The 15827-nt window shown below is 40.2% G+C and overlaps 1 long non-coding RNA gene across 5 annotated transcripts in view; it reads right to left on the bottom strand.

Annotated features, from left to right (window-relative positions):
• LOC117096938 overlaps positions 1 to 15827 on the bottom strand; it is a 130012-nt gene that overhangs the window by 84047 nt on the left and 30138 nt on the right. The gene's annotated exons all lie outside the window — the stretch shown is intronic.

Genomic DNA, 15827 nt, shown 5'->3' with positions numbered 1-15827 from the left:
AGACAGGAGTCTTGCTATGTTGCTCAGGCTGGTCTTGAACTCCTGGACTCAAGTGATCCTCCCACCTCAGTCTTCCAAAGCATGGGATTACAGTCATGAGCCACTGTGTCTTTTTACAGTGGTCTTTAGGCTGAATTCATTCATCTAGAAATGGCAGGCAGTTGCAGCTGCAGACCTCAATCTCTGGTACGTATCAAGGAATTCAACCTTTTCTCGTAATGTCTTAACTTTTCTCTGCTTAGTGGGAGCACTTCCAGCATCACTAGTGGCATTTCATATGGGCCCCATGGTCCCATACATCCAAGGTTTATAGCATTGAACTAAACACGATAAAAAAAATACTTGAGAACTAGAGATCACTTTTTACTGAGATACGCAATTTACTGGAGGCGAACTGTTCACTCAAAGATGATTGATTAGCATCACATAGAGTTTTAAGTGGACACTCCCAACACATAAGCTCATTGCAACAGCAACAGGAGGTTGCTATAAAACTATTAGAGTAGTACAGTTACTTTTATGCAGTTATGACTTAATACTGTATCTTTCTTTGTTTACATTTCTTTCCACTAGGAATCTTCCATAGTCTGTGTGTAAGGTTTGATAAATTTTAAATTTGATAGTGGACTTGTATATACTTTATGTTAGTAAATTATAAAATAGACTAGTATGTACATATATTTTATGCATTCATAACACACTTTTTTCTTAATTTCTTCAATATTTCTGGGTTACACATTCACCTGCAAGTTTTTTCAAATTGTCAAAAATCTCCAAAGAATTTTCCAAGGTATTTATTGAAAAAAAAATCTGTGGGCTGGGCATCGTGGTGTACATGTGTAAATCCCAGCAATTTGGGAGGACAAGGCAGGAGGATCGCTTGAGGCCAAGAGTTTGAGACCAGTTTAGGCAACATAGCGAGACACTATCTCTACAAAATAAAAAAGAAAAATTTAGCTGGGCATGGTGGTGTGAACCTGTAGTCCCAGCTACTCAGGAGGGTGAGGCAGGAGGATCCTTGATCCCAGGAGATTGAGGCTGCAGTGAGCTATGATGGCGCCACTGTACTCCAGGTTGGGTAACAAAGGGAGACTTTGTCTCTAAAAAAAAAAAAAAAAAAAAAAAAGAAAGAAAGAAATTTGCATGTAAGTGAACCCATATAGTTCAAACACGTGTTGTTCAAGGGTCAATTGCGTATAAGAGGGAGAGTCCCACAGTTCTAGAAAGAGGAATGCCCATAGTGACTCAACTGAAGCTGAAACTGTATTTAAATTATGTTTATAAAGCAGAATTGGGTCCAGCGCGGTGGCTCACGCCTGTAATCCCAGCAGTTTGGGAGGCTGAGGTAGGCGGATCACTTGAGGCTAGAAGTTCAAGACCAACCTGGACAACATGGGAAAAACCTGTCTCTACCAAAAATACAAAAATTAGCTGGGAGTGATGGTGCGCGTCTATAGTCCCAGCCACTTGGGGGGCTGAGACAGGAGAATCGTTTGAACCTGGGAGGTGGAGGTTGCAGTGAGCTGAGATCACGCCACTGCTACAGCCTGGGCAACAGAGTGAGACCCTATCTTCAAAACAAAACAAACAAACAAACAAAAACAGAATTGGTGAAACAGATTAAAAAAAATTCAGTCTGCATGACTGATACTCCTAGGTCATTTTCCAGTTATACTCTTATGGATTCACTCTTTCAAATATTTATAAGTACCTACCATGTTCTAGGAATACACCAGTAATATGGGACAGGAGTAAAAAGGAAAAAAACAATCCCAACCACTCAAGCACCTTACCTGGGGTAGGGCTGAGGGGGGTGACAGACGATCAACAACAATTAACAAGTAAAAAGATATAGTATTTCACAACATGGAGATAAGTGTAACTGAGAAAAATAGAGTAGGGGAGGTGGGGGCAGGTATACTTCTAAAGAGTGGGCAGGAAAGGCCTCATTGACGATATGAAAGATGAAAGGTCAAAAAAGGGTAAGGGAACCAGCTAGATGAAAATCTAGGGCAAGTAGTGGGGGTTCTAGGAAACTAAAAAATCTGGGGCTAGGTGGAAGTTCTAGCCAGGGTGTTCTAGGAAAAATAAAATCAGTGTGGCTGGTGCAGAAAGAGCTGAGGGAGAGGAGTAAGATATTAGGTTAGAGAAGTAAGAAAGGTAGAGGGCAGGGAAGACCAACTAGGGTTGGGTTTTTTTTTTTTTTCTTTAAAGATTTTAACTTTTACACTCAGTGAATGAGAAGCCTCTGGAGGGTTTTGAGCAAGAGTGGATTTTATGGAATCATTCTGGCTATTGCGATGAAAACAGAGTGAAAGGGAGCAGGGGCTAAAAGGAGACCAGGCAGGAGGCTACTGCAAGAATCTGGGAGTGGGCTGATCATTGCTTCCACCAAGCTGGTTGTGGGAATGATCCAATAGAGAGGGTGGGAGTGATGCTGCAGGGGAGAAGAGAAAGTTGCTGAATCACTCTTTGAGTAGGGGAAGGAATGGGATCTAGTGCACAAGTTGCAAGGATACAGCTTGGAACATTTCATTCGTAAAAACAGATGGAAGACAGAGAATACAAGGCACAGTTACAAGTAGGTGACTCTATATATATGGTGGTGGGGGGAGGCGGTCTGTGGAAGTCTTTCTCTGATTACTCCTGTTTCTCAGGGAAATCGTAAGGAAAACGGAAAAGGAAGATAGGAGAAAAAGTACTGGTGGCTCGAGGATGAGAAGGTATGAAGCGGTGGATGAGGAGAGTAGGAGAATGAGTAGATTAGATTTGATATAGTTGGTATTTTTAACCAAGGCACTTTTGAAACAATTTTCTAACATTTTGTTCCTAAATTTAGGTACACAAAGAAAGCATCATTTTGATGCAAGTAATTATCAATGTCTATCCATCTTTATTATGCATCTGCTACTCCAGAGAGATAGCAAATCCTGCCCTCTAGTAAAGATAGATGTGTCTCAGAAATGTGTAGCTAAATGTGAATGGAATATTGGCAGGTTTGTAGCTTTCTTGCACATTTGCAGAGCTGAAAACAAGTTCTGTTTTGAATTCCTTCCTCATTACAAGACTACCTTCACAAGAGAATCAGTGCATTATACATTTAAATGTGCTTATGTCTATTTCCCATTTACCCTAAGATTACAGCTGAAGAGAAAACTTTAAGGAGTAAATTAATGTCATAGAGGAAAAAATGCTTATTGTTAGAGGCTGGAATATTAGAAATGTTTTCAAAAATACCATGAAGCACTATAATGACCGCCTCATACAGAAAGCTTAGAAAAGATTTTTTTTTCATAGCCTGCAGATATCACCTAATAAAACCATCTCAAATAAATAAGGGTGGAAGTTATGTCATGAATGTGCTATACATGAAAATTACAAATCCATAAAACCTCTGATGAAGTGACAGGGAGACCAATTGTCATTTTATGTTTTTTCTATTGATGTAACTCAGGAAAATAGAAAAACAATCTTGGTGTATTATGAGACATGAATAGCGTGTTGATTCTCCTAAATTGTCTTATTCTCCTAAAACTTTGTATTTGAGAAACAAAATTACATTGGACTCCTTAGAGGTGTGTGTGTGTGTGTGTCTATTTTCCCGCCTAGGAAAAGACTTGTATATATTTTTCCAGAATCCAAACCTTTTGCAAATATCTCATCATACAAAATTCCCTTGTTAAATGGAATCTTTAGGCAGGTGTTCCAAGGCAGGAATCTCCTGCATCTCCCAACATGCTGATTCAAAGGACAGGTATCTCTACAACTGACATACTTTTAACAATAATGATTTTTTTCCGTGTGTGTGTGTGTGTGTGTGTGTGTGTGTGTGTTATCATAGATTATTATTTAAGAAAATTAGGCCACTTCCCATAAGTAATTACTGTTCATGTATGGGAACAAGATGTCAAAAAATAATCATTGGGAATATTCAAAACCAACCAAAGACTTAATACTCTCTTTTTTTGTTTTGTTTTGTTTTGGTATGAATGAAGCAAAATTAACCAAACTAAGTCACTGGTTCCTAGAAAACATTTAAGGGTTTAAAAATGTTGTTCTGATTCCTCTTAAGAACAGAGGAAAATGTTATAATTCTTAGGTAGAACTGTTTATTCTGCTTAGTTTAAGTTTTGTTTTTGAATGGCTGTAGGCAGTTTTCACTTTTGGACAAAGTCCATGATGCCATTCTCAGGTAGGTTTGACTGTTTTCAAATCTAGATAATTTTTTAGATATTGGCTGAGAATGAATAATACAAATGTTCAAATTACGGCCGATCCATGATTATGAGGGCCAGGAGTCTGCACATGTAATGAGCAAGGCTTGTACTCTGAAGTAATTTCCCTACAAGTTAAGAATACATGCCAGGTCAGGCATGGTGGCTCATGCCTATAATCCCAGGACTCTGGGAGGCTGAGGCAGGCAGATCATTTGAGGCCAGGAGTTCAAGGCCAACCTGGCCAACATGGCGAAAACCTGTCTCTACTAAAAATACAAAAATTTGCCAGGTGTGGTGGTGCGCCTGTAATCCCAGCTACTTGGGAAGCTGAGGCAGGAGGAAGCTGAGGCAGGATAATCGCTTGAACTTGGGAGGTGAATTGCAGTGAGCTGAGATGGCACCATTGTACTCCAGCCTGGGCAACAGAGCAAGACTGTCTCAGAAAAAAAAAGAAAAAAGAAAAGAAAAAAAGGACACACACCAAAGAAACCTGGATCCCTTTACTAATATATTATAAATGAATGAAATATTATGAGAGGGACCCAGATTTTAACTAAAAAAAAAAAAAAAAAAATCAAAGGGCTATTCATATTTTCAGCCCATTCTACCTCAAAGTAATAAGAATTTTCATAATCACGTTATTATTATCCCAAATTTGTCTCTTCAATCTTTCACAGAAGGAAAATGTAACTCAAGAACAAATTTCTGTAATAAAGCCTCTGATATAAGATATTCCTGATGAATAAGTCTTTTAAAATAATAGCTAAAATAAGCGTTTTGTTTTATTCATGCTTTTAATCATCTCAGCAATTCTTGTCCCTCATTTGCACATATAATTGAAGGTTGACTATGCTACTGCTACACTCCAAATTTCATTCTGGTACCATCTGTACCATCAACCCTGTTCAAACTTTCAAAGTGTCTCAGGTCTAAATTTCTTTGCTTTCTGATAATAGATGGCATATCTATTTTATGTGGGAAAAGACAGGGAAGAGCATGTTCTACATTGATTTATAAGTAAATAATCCTAAAGCCTTGTTTTTACCATTAATTTAAAACAGAAGCTATAAAGCCTGGCGAAACTTAAAAGTTCTCTTGAGTGGAGCTTCTCTGATTTTTTTTTTCTTTTTTTTTTTTTTTTTTTGAGAGGGAGTCTTGCTCTGTCATCCAGGCTGGAGAGCAATGGTATGATCTCAGCTCACCACAACCTCCACCTCACAGGTTCCAGCAAATCAACTCTCCTGCCTCAGCCTCCCTAGTAGCTGGGACTACTACAGGTGCCCAACACCACGCCTGGCTAATTTTTTGTATTTTTAGTAGAGACAGGGTTTCACCATGTTAGCCAGGACGGTCTCGATCTCCTGACCTCGTGATCCACCTGCCTTCGCCTCCCAAAGTGCTGGAGCTTCTCTGATTCTTCCTAAAAAAAATTAATCTGGCCGGGCATGGTGGTTCACGCCTGTAATCCCAGCCAAGTTGGGGGGATCACTTGAGGTCAGGAATTCGAGACCAGCCTGGCCAACATGGAGAAACCCCACTTCTACTAAAAATACAAAAATTAGCCAGGGGCGTGGTGATGGGTGCCTGTAATCCCAGCTACTTGGGAGGGTGGGGCAGGAAAATCGCTTCAATCCAGGAAGCGGAGGTTGCAGTGAACAGAGATTGTGTCATTGCATTCCAGCCTGGGCGACAAAGTGAGGCTCTGTATCAAAACAAAACAAAAATTTGAGCCCGTATTTGCCTCTGCCTCTGTGTCTGAGGGCACGCCTGTCAGCATGCCTTCTAAGTGCTGCTACAGTCTAATACAATCCTTCTTAGCTTCTCCAGGGTAGGCACCTCACCTTACTATCACAGACGTACCTATTCAATACTTATCTAGAATGCATTAAGTACCAAATACATCTTTGCCAGGTTGATAAATAATTCTGTAAGACAAGGGATTTGAACTTGATGACATCAAAGTTCCTTTCCAGGTCAAAATTCTATTATTTCCATTTGTCTCAACTTCCACCTATAGATTTTGAGAATTCCTAGGTATGTTCATATTAATACACAGAAGTTGTCAATTTGGTCTTTAATGGGGTGCTAATCCTTTTCCTGCATTATGTTGGTGATTTAAGACCCAATGTGAAGCTAATACAAGTAAAATCCTATTAACAGTTATTCTAGACCAGCGCCATCCAATAGCAATAACACAAGCCAAAAATACAAACCACAAATAAAATTTTAAATTTTCTAGTAACTACATTAAAATAGTAAAAAAAAAGTGAAATTAATTTTAATATTCTATTTAACACAATGTGTCCAAAAATAGTTTCAATATGTAATCAGTATAAAATAATGATTAAGATGTTATTCTTTTATAAAAATTGTCTTCAAAATCCAATGTGTATTTACACTTATAGTACATCTCAATTTAGACTAGCCACATTTCAAGTGCTTAACAGCCTTACGTGGCTAGTTAGTGGCTGCTGTACTGACAGCACAGCCTTGATATTCAAAGTGTGGTCCATGGACCAGCAGCACTGGAATCAAGAGGAAGCTTGTCAAAAATGCAAATCCTTGGAATCATAATCTGCATTTCAACAAGCACTCCAGGTGATGTGTATGGACATCATGTTTGAGAAGCACTATTCTAGGAGTATTCAAATTATTTTTCAGTGAAACTTTGTTTAGAATATTTTTATAACATCTACATTTCTAATATGTATCAGTTTTTAATATGTATACGCTTGCTGGGTTCCCTCACCCCTGTATTTTAAGATAACTAAGTTTTTTTAGTTACAAAAGTGGAACTTGTTTATACTATAGAAACATTAGAAAATACAAATAAGCAAAAATAAAATAGGCCAGGTGGGGTGGCTCACGCCTGTAATCTCAGCACTTTGGGAGGCCGAGGCAGGTGGATTGCTTGAGCTCAAGAGCTCAAGACTAGCCTGGGCAAGATGGCAAAACCCCATCTCTACAAAAAATACAAAAAATTAGCCAGGCATGGTGATATGGGCCTATAGTCCCAACTACTCAGGAAGATGATGCAAGAGGATAGCTTGAGCATGGGAGGTCGAGGCTGCAGTGAGCTGAGATTGTGCCACTGCACTCCAGCCTGGGCGATAGACACTGTCTCAGACAAAAAAAAAAAAGAAAGAAAAAAATAGAATAAAAGACACTTCTAGCTCCACCAGCCAGAGACAAGTACTATTGACATTTTTGGCGTTTATCCTTCTATTCCCTAAAATGTTGTTTACTTCTTAATTATACAATACAGAAATATATTCTTATAAATAATTCAAACAGCAACCCATAAACTAAGGTCTCCTTAAATCACTTCCCCAAATTTAGTACCCTCTTAGAGGTAATTGCCATTGTAAGTTTGAAGTATATTCTTTCACATCTTGTTCTAGGCATTTAAATAAATTTATATAATCCAGAGATACACATGAACTTACACACATGTATATGGATGACATTTGTTTTGTTTTTAGAAAAACATTTAACTTGCCTTTTCACTTACGTATGTATCAAGGTACATTTATTCAAGATCATTTTTTAAAAACGTTAGTATGTATTTTTAAAAAGTATATTGAGTATACACAGTATATTGTATATTGAGTATGTACAGTAAAAGTAACCTTTTTTAGCATTCAGTCCCATGAGTTTTGATGAATGCATACAATAATGTAACCATCATGATCAAGATATAGAACAGGTCCATCACTCTCAAACTGTCTTTATGCCTGATTGTAGTTTAGAGGCACTTGCTCCTTCTCTAGCAATCACTGAACTATTTTCAATCCCTAGTTTCGCCTTTTTTGCTTTTTTGGAGGCAGAGCCTCACTCTGTCGGCCAGGCTGGAGTGCAGTGGCATGATCTCGGCTCACTGCAACCTCCATCTCCCAGGCTCAAGCAATTCTCCTGCCACAGCCTCCAGAGTAGCTGCGATTACAGGCGCATGCCACCATGCCTGGCTAATTTTTGTATTTTTAGTAGAGATGGGGTTTCACCATGTTGGCCAGGCTGATCTCAAACTCCTGACCTCAGGTGATCTGCCCACCTTGGCCCCCGCAAAAAGTGGTGGGATTACATGTGTGAGCCACTGGGCCCAGTCCAGTTTTGCCTTTTCTACAATGCTACATAAATGGAATCATACATTTGCCTTTTGAGCCTGGCTTCTTTCACTTAGCCTAATGCCCCTGCAATTCATCCATGTTTTCTGCATATATTTGTAGTTTAGTCCTTTTTATTGCTCAGTAGTATTCTATTCTATGGATGTACATTATATGAATGTTTGTTGATCTGTTTACCAGTTGATAGACAATAGGGTTGTTTCCAGTTTTTGGTAATTATGAATAAAGTTGCTATAAACATTGAATTTCAGGTTTTTGAGTAAATACGTAGGAGTGAGATTGCTAATAGAAGACATCTTTTTTAATGGCTGCATTTTACTTCAGGACTGAAATGTATATGTACATTTATTCATTCAATCAACAAATATTAAATACTTACACTATAATAGATAATGAGAGTTCAGTGAACATAGTGTTGGTCAGTGTTAGTCCTAATCCTCATGGAATTTGCTTTTAGGCAAACTCCTATAAATAGGCATGTAAATTACTTCCAATTCCCCCTGTCGTATACAATTAATTTTTTTTAACCTTAATTCAATCATTACCAATCATCTGCCATTCTGCCAAATATTTTCCTAGGAGTATTCAAGGAAACAAATGAGGTTCCAGGCAGTAGTCTTGGTTGAGAGAGCTGCATATCTCTAGCAATGGCACTATATTGGAGATGGAGCGGTCGTCTAGCCCCAGGAAACTGTTGCAGTTTAATGCTGTTGCAGTTTAATGCTGTTGCAGTTTAATGTAGGGAACCTGGGATCATTGTTCATAGTCCTAGGACAGTTGTTTTCAAAATTTAGTGTACATCAGAATCTTGTTGAAACACAGATTTCTGGGCTCCATTTCTCATTCAGTAGGTCTGGGATGGAGTCCAAGAGCCTGTATGTGTGTGTGTGTGTGTGTGTATCTATCTATATATATCTCTATGTATCTATCTATCTATATCTATATATATCTATAGAGATATATATATATTTTTTTTGAGATGGAGTCTCGCTCTGTTGCCCAGACTGGACTGCAGTGGCGTGATCTTGACTCACTGCAAGCTCCGCCTCTGGGTTCAAGACATTCTCCTGCCGCAGCCTCCCGAGTAGCTGGGACTACAGGTGCCCGTCACCACGCCCAGCTAATTTCATTTCTGTATTTTTAGTAGACAGGGTGTCACCGTGTTAGCCAGGATGATCTCCATCTCCTGACCTCGTGATCCACCTGCCTTGGCCTCCTAAAGCGCTGGGATTACAGGTGTGAGCCACCGCACCCAGCCAAGAGTCTGTATTTTCAACAAGTTCCCAGGTAAGGCTAATGCTGCTTGTCCCAGGAACATACTTTTGAGATCTAAGTTATTCCTGGCAGCTTCTGAGCCTGATAATCTTAAACTTGGATGCTCATCTCCTGTTAGGAATTCGGAGATCTATGAGTATTAACAGCTATCTTTGAAGTTATTGATGTAGATAAAAACTCCTGTGGGCCAGGGACTCCTCTGCAGGATCACCTGACAACTGTAGTTCTTCAAGATTTTATTTTCATTTCTCTTATCATCTTCAGGTAGGTTTTTCCCTGAGCTGTACTAGTTGGCAGGGTAGCATGTTATCTAGCACCTCTCAGCACCACCAATAGCACAGAAGGGCTTCCTGCTTGGAAGGATTCTACTAGAGCAGGGTCTTAACATCAAACTTAAAGAGTTACATCCTCTAGGTTAGAGGTGCCTAGATTTCCTAGATGGGAAGCCTTGTGAAAGTTCTGGGGTATTCACCTGAAACTTCAGAAGGGCTAGGGGGAACATGCTTATCCCGGATTTAGGGGTAGGGGGAGTCTTGGGCACAGGAGTTGGCTGCAGGGGCCAGGTCCCACAGGCAGAGGAGCCAGAGTTGAGTTGCTTGTAGTTGTTGGTGAGTATAAAGCTAACTGCAGGAAAAGGCTTTTTGGTTTCCCTCCCTTAGCTAGTTTGATGGGCAGGTTTAATGAAGGGATCCCTGGTTTCATTCCCTTCATAGGAGGTTTCAAATCAGTTTTACCCTTCACTAGCTCCACCACCAACTAGTTAGTTCTTGGGAAATTTCCTCATCTGTAAAATGAGAACAATCCCCCTACCTCTCAGGGTTATTGTGAAGAATAATGAATAAATGAATAATGAATATAGTAACATATGTAAAGGAGTGTGGTAACTGACGTACAGTAGGCCCTTCTTTATCTAATGGGAACATGGATCCCAGGTGGGAAAGCTGCAGTACGCCATTCGGTGGGAACTCTAGTTGCCTCATCACAAAGTACGCCTAATTCTCCCATATAAGGGTACTGACACTACTGCCTTTGAAAAATGAGGCTAACTAGCTTTGGGGGCCTGCTGTGAAGTCACTCACAAGCACATGCATTCTCTGGAGGACATGTAAAATTGGAGCCTATATTAGCTGACAGGATAAGAGCCACACCACATTAGCACTTGAAGACTTGCAGGATCTAGGACAACTATTCACAATATGGAACTTTCATTTTTGAGCTAGAAGGAACAGGGCTGATTTATTTCAATCACTCATTCTACAGATTATCCAGGGAGGTTAAGTGAGCTGCTCAGGGTCACAGAACATTGTAATATTTAGGGTTCCTCCGAGTGGGTCTTGTTTTCAGCCACTGCATTCTTTCAGAATCTTGCCCCTTTTGTCAACAAAGCACTTCCTCTACTACCTTTTTTATTTTATATATACATACACAAAATGAGGAGAAATTCATTAGCACCGTTTTGTGGCTCCATAATCTTGCTTAGAAAAGGATTTTGGAAGAGTAGAAATGTAAGGTAAATTGGAAGAGAATGTAGGTTGGTGAGACAGAAGCAGTGGCACTCCTCTCTGCTCCCATCTGTCATTCCCAGATACTAAAAGGTTATACTACTTATAGGCTGACTATAAGCATTATTCCAACAACCTGATTTTAGCTGGCTGGCAGTTTAGTACCTATGCATATATTCCAGTTTTATGTTTTAACAGTCAGGAATCTTTTCTTGTTGTCTTAGGCATGTCTTAACCTGTGAAAATGATTTTTCCCCATATCAGAAACTTAAGACAATCAGCCCTCTTTTTAAAAAGTCTATGAAACATAAGCTTTGGGTATATCACACAGTATTTGTTTTATAAAGGGAGGTTTCCTTTCTGTTCTTTTAAAAAATAGGCTTTTAAAAAAAAAGCACAAACTAACTGTCAGCAGAGAAAGTGGTAAATAATTTCAGAATGGTATGGGAGAGTACACTCTTGTCCTCCAACACTCAGTGTTCCTGCTACATTTGCTGAGGGCTAAGGAGCCCTCACAGACAAGATACCTGTTACAGGAGAGCTTGACTCCTCAACTCCCCCTAGCAGAGGAATAATTTCGTAAGGGTATACACGAAGTATACTCTGTCCCTCAACTGTTTACTCTGAGTTCCTGCTACTTTTGCTGAGAGCGCTAAGGACCCATCACAGACAAAATCCCTATTACAAGATCACTTGACTACTCATTTTCCCATCCCCATTTCTTAATAGAGAGGAAGATGAGTGGTGGTATTCCCTAGTATTCTAATTGCAAAAGAGGCATTTTCTGGCCGAGTGTGGTGGCTCACACCTATAATCCCAGCACTTTGGGAGGCAAAAAGCAAACTTGAGGCCAGGAGTTTGAGACCAACCTGGGCAACAAAGCAAGAGCCCTCCTCTAAAAAACTAAAGAAAAAAATTTTTTTTTTATTAGCCAGGCATTGTGGTGTGCACCTGTAGCCCTAGCTACTCAGGAGGCTGAGGCAAGAGGATCACTTGAGCCTAGGAGTTAGAGGCTGTAGTGAGCATGATTGTGCCACTGCATTCCAGCCTGGGTGACAGAATGAGAGTCTAATTTAAAAAAAAAAAGAAAAAGAAAAAAAATTCTTTTTTTTGAGACGTACTTTCACTCTTGTTGCCCAGGCTAGACTGCAATGGTGTGATCTTGGCTCAATGCAACCTCCGCCTCCTGGGTTCAAGCAAATCTCCTGCCTCAGCCTCCTGAGTAGCTGGGATTACAGGCATGCGCCACCACGCCCGGCTAATTTTGTATTTTTAGTAGAGATGGGGTTTCTGCATGTTGGTCAGGCTGGTCTCGAACTCCCAACCTCAGGTGATTACAAAGTGCTTGGATTACAGGCGTGAGTCACTGCGCCCTGCCAGAAAAAAATTTTTTTGAAGGAGGCATTTTCTCACTGAAACAATGTTAAAAATGATGGGTAAATTTCCCTGAACTATGAATTAGATAAGTTACGGAGAGCTGGCCTGAAAACCTAATAGCCATTTTAAGATTGTTTCTATGAAAAACACATTTATAGGTCCAAAAATTGGCTTACCACCAAATCTTTGCAATATATTCTGTCATAGATTGGGAAATGGAGGGATTTTAAAAATTTTTGATGTACACAAATTCTTTCAAGTGGGGGTTTCTGTTCCAAGATGGCCGAATAGGAACAGCTCTGGTCTGCAGCTCCCAGCATGATCGACGTAGAAGTTGCATTTCCAACTGAGGTACCTGGTTCATCTCATTGGGACTGGTTGGACAGTGGGTGCAGCCCACGGAGGGCAAGTCGAAGCAGGGTGGGGTATTGCCTCACCTGGGAAGCACAAGGGGTTGGGGGATTTCCCTTTCCTAGCCAAGGGAAGCAGTGACAGACTGTACCTGGAAAAACGGGACACTCCTACCCTAATACTGCACTTTGCCCACAGTCTTAGCAACCGGCAGACCAGGAGATTTTCTCCTGTGCCTGGCTCAGTGGGTCCCATGCCCACAGAGCCTTGCTTACTGCTAGTGCAGCAGTCTGAGATCAACCCTGCAAGGCTGCAGCCTGGCTGGGAGAGGGGCATCTGCCATTACTGAGGCTTGAGCAGGTAAACAAAGTGGCAGGAAGCTCGAAGTGGGCAGAGCCCACTGCAGCTCAGCACAGCCTACAGCCTCTGTAGACTCCACCTTTGTGGGCAAGGCATAGCTGAACAAAAGGTAGCAGAAACTTCTGCAGACTTAAATGTCTCTGACAGCTCTGAAGAGAGCAGTGGTTATCCCAGCATGGTGTTTGAACTCTGAGAACGGACAGACTGCCTCCTCAAGTGGGTCTCCGACCCCCGTGTAGCCTAACTGGGAGACACCTCCAGTAGGGGCCAACAGACACCTCATACAGGTGGGTGCCCCTCTGGGATGAAGCTTCCAGAGGAAGGATCAGGAAGCAATATTTGCTGTTCTGCAATATTTGCTGTTCTGTGGCCTCCGCTGGATACTCAGGCAAATAGGGTCTGGAGTGGACCTCCAGCAAACTCCAACGGTCCTGCAGCTGAGGGACCTAACTGTTAGAAGGAAAACTAACAAACAGAAAGGAATAGCATCAACATAAACAAAAAGGACATCCACACCAAAATGCCATCTGTAGGTCACCAACATCAAAGACCAAAGGTAGATAAAACCACAAAGATGGGGAGAAACCAGAGCAGAAAAGCTGGAAATTCTAAAAACCAGAGCACCTCTTCTCCTCCAAAGGATCATAGCTCCTTGCCAGCAACAGAACAAAGCTGGAGAGAGAATGACTTTGACAAGTTGACAGAAATAGGCTTCAGAAGGTCAGTAATAATAAGCTTCTCCAAGCTAAAGGAGCATGGTCTAACCCATCGCAAGGAAGCTAAAAACATTCAAAAAAGGTTAAACGAATGGCTAACTAGAATAAACAGTGTAGAGAAGACCTTAAATGATCTGATGGAGCTAAAAACCATGGCACGAGAACTTCGTGACACATGCACAAGCTTCAATAGCCGATTTGATGAAGTGGAAGAAAGGGTATCAGTGATTGAAGATCAAATTAATGAAATAAAGCGAGAAGACAAGTTTAGAGAAAAAAGAGTAAAATGAAACAAAGCCTCCAAGAAATATGGGACTATGTGAAAAGACCAAATCTAAGTTTTATTGCTGTACCTGAAAGTGATAGGGAGAATGGAACCACATGGAAAGGAACAACCGGTACCAGCCACTGCAAAAACATGCCAAATTGTAAAGACCATCAATGCTATGAAGAAATTGCATCAATCAATGGGGCAAAATAACCAGCTAACATCATAATGACAGGATCAAATTCAAACATAACAATATTAATCTTAAATGTAAATGGGCCAAATGCCACAGTTAAAAGACACAGACTGGCAAATTGGATAAAGAGTCAAGACCCATCAGCGTGCTGTATTCAGGAGACCCATCTCACGTGCAGAGACACACATAGGCTCAAAATAAAGGGATGGAGGATGATCTACCAAGCAAATGGAAAGCAAAAAAAAGCAGAAGTTGCAATCCTAGTCTCTGACAAATTCTTTCAAGTGTGCATTAAGCAATGAGCATTTTTTGAGTTCCTGAACATCTGTTGTATCAACAGTCACAGTACCTGTAGTAACATATTATTAAAACTCAAACATAACTTGGAGGTTCATGTTATTTGCTTTATCTTTGTATATGTTTAAAATTTTTCATTAAAAAAATTTTTAAAAACCCTTCAAACATAAATTCCACAAATCCCCAAAAGATCAAATTAGGCTGAAATTGGGTGGCAATGTAAAGAACCTCTAATAAAAAGAAAAATCTTGAATTTTGAATTGCATCCACAATATAGACAGCAAACCAACTATCAAAATATTGAAAACATTTAAAATAATGTATCTATATTGGATCTTCCAAAATCTCACATAACTATTGTTCATAATTAAGAATGCCTTTCAAATGCTTACACGACTTTTTTTTTTTTTTTTTTTTTGAGACAGAGTCTCACTCTGTTGCCCAGGCTGGAGTGCAGTGGCATGATCTTGGCTCACTGTAACCACCATCTTCCAGGTTCAAGCGATTCTCCCGCCTCAGCCTCCCAAGTAGCTGGGATTATAGGCGCTTGCCACAACACCCGGCTAAGTTTTGTATTTTTAGTAGAGACGGGGTTTCGCCATGTTGGCCAGGCTGGTCTCAAACTCCTGACCTCAGGTGATCCGCCTGCCTCAGCCTCCCAAAGTGCTGGGATTATAGGCATGAGCCACCGCGCCTGACCTTTTTTTGTATTTTTAGTAGAGAAGGGCTTTCACCGTGTTAGCCAGGATGGTCTTGATCTCCTGACCTCGTGATCCACCCGCCTCAGCCTCCCAAAGTCCTGGGATTACAGGCATAAGCCACCGTACACGTGACATTTTAAAAAATCAATATACACCGCAAATAAAACTGAATTGAGGCAAGTCTTACTAAATTTGGCACAAATGAAAGATCTCTGTTAAGTTTCTGAAGAGATTATTTAATTTTAGCTCTTTATTTTAATCTCAACTCTGATATTTTGATTTAATTCAGTTACCAATTAGTACTTTCAGAACCATACAGCAAAATATATATTCCCATTAATTTTTCAAATGTCTCAACACTACTTTTATATATTTCTATATTATTTTAAAGTATCTAAAAATCCACTGCAATTAATATAGAAAGGAAAATTCTTCTTTTTAAG

This window comes from Trachypithecus francoisi, unplaced genomic scaffold (genome assembly GCF_009764315.1).
Source record: "Trachypithecus francoisi isolate TF-2019V2 unplaced genomic scaffold, Tfra_2.0 Lachesis_group15, whole genome shotgun sequence".
Taxonomy (NCBI): domain Eukaryota; kingdom Metazoa; phylum Chordata; class Mammalia; order Primates; family Cercopithecidae; genus Trachypithecus; species Trachypithecus francoisi.
The sequence above is the reverse complement of the archived record's forward strand: the minus strand, read 5'-3'. Positions and strand labels throughout refer to the sequence as shown.